The sequence below is a fragment of the Plasmopara halstedii genome, assembly GCF_900000015.1.
Source record: "Plasmopara halstedii genome assembly, contig: Scaffold_2604, whole genome shotgun sequence".
Lineage (NCBI taxonomy): Eukaryota > Oomycota > Peronosporomycetes > Peronosporales > Peronosporaceae > Plasmopara > Plasmopara halstedii.
In genome coordinates this window covers 342,599-343,082 of record NW_020189511.1, presented here as the reverse complement: position 1 = coordinate 343,082, position 484 = coordinate 342,599, and positions in this window count along the sequence as shown.

Genomic DNA, 484 nt, shown 5'->3' with positions numbered 1-484 from the left:
GCTGATACGTATCAAGTTTAGCTGAATTCAGCCCATTCACGTTCAGCGAGACTCCATTTAATGACAAGGCCTATCTAGAGGCGAGGGCTCACCAATCTAGAAGGCACTTTAGCCATCGTTTTGGGCAACAAAATAGTTGCTAAATCGTTAAGTGCCTCAAGTTCATACTTGGGCGTACGATTGTCGTTAGTAAAGATCTCGCCGCATCGGTCCGAGCCAAACAGAGAAGATTGAGGTCACTCCAGAGCAGAAACGGGGAGTGACATAGTCGTTTGGGGGCGTAATAAATGTCCAAGAAGGGCTTGGATTTTCGCTGGATCGATATATATACCTGGCGCCTACACCATCAGGAACAAGTCACTGATGACACTGTGTGCCGCAGCGGCTTGAACTTCACTACTTGGAAACATAACTTTAAAGAAGGTTGCAACATCAACTGAGTCTATGCCATAGCGTTCTCTCAATTGATCCTGGGAATCCAAGA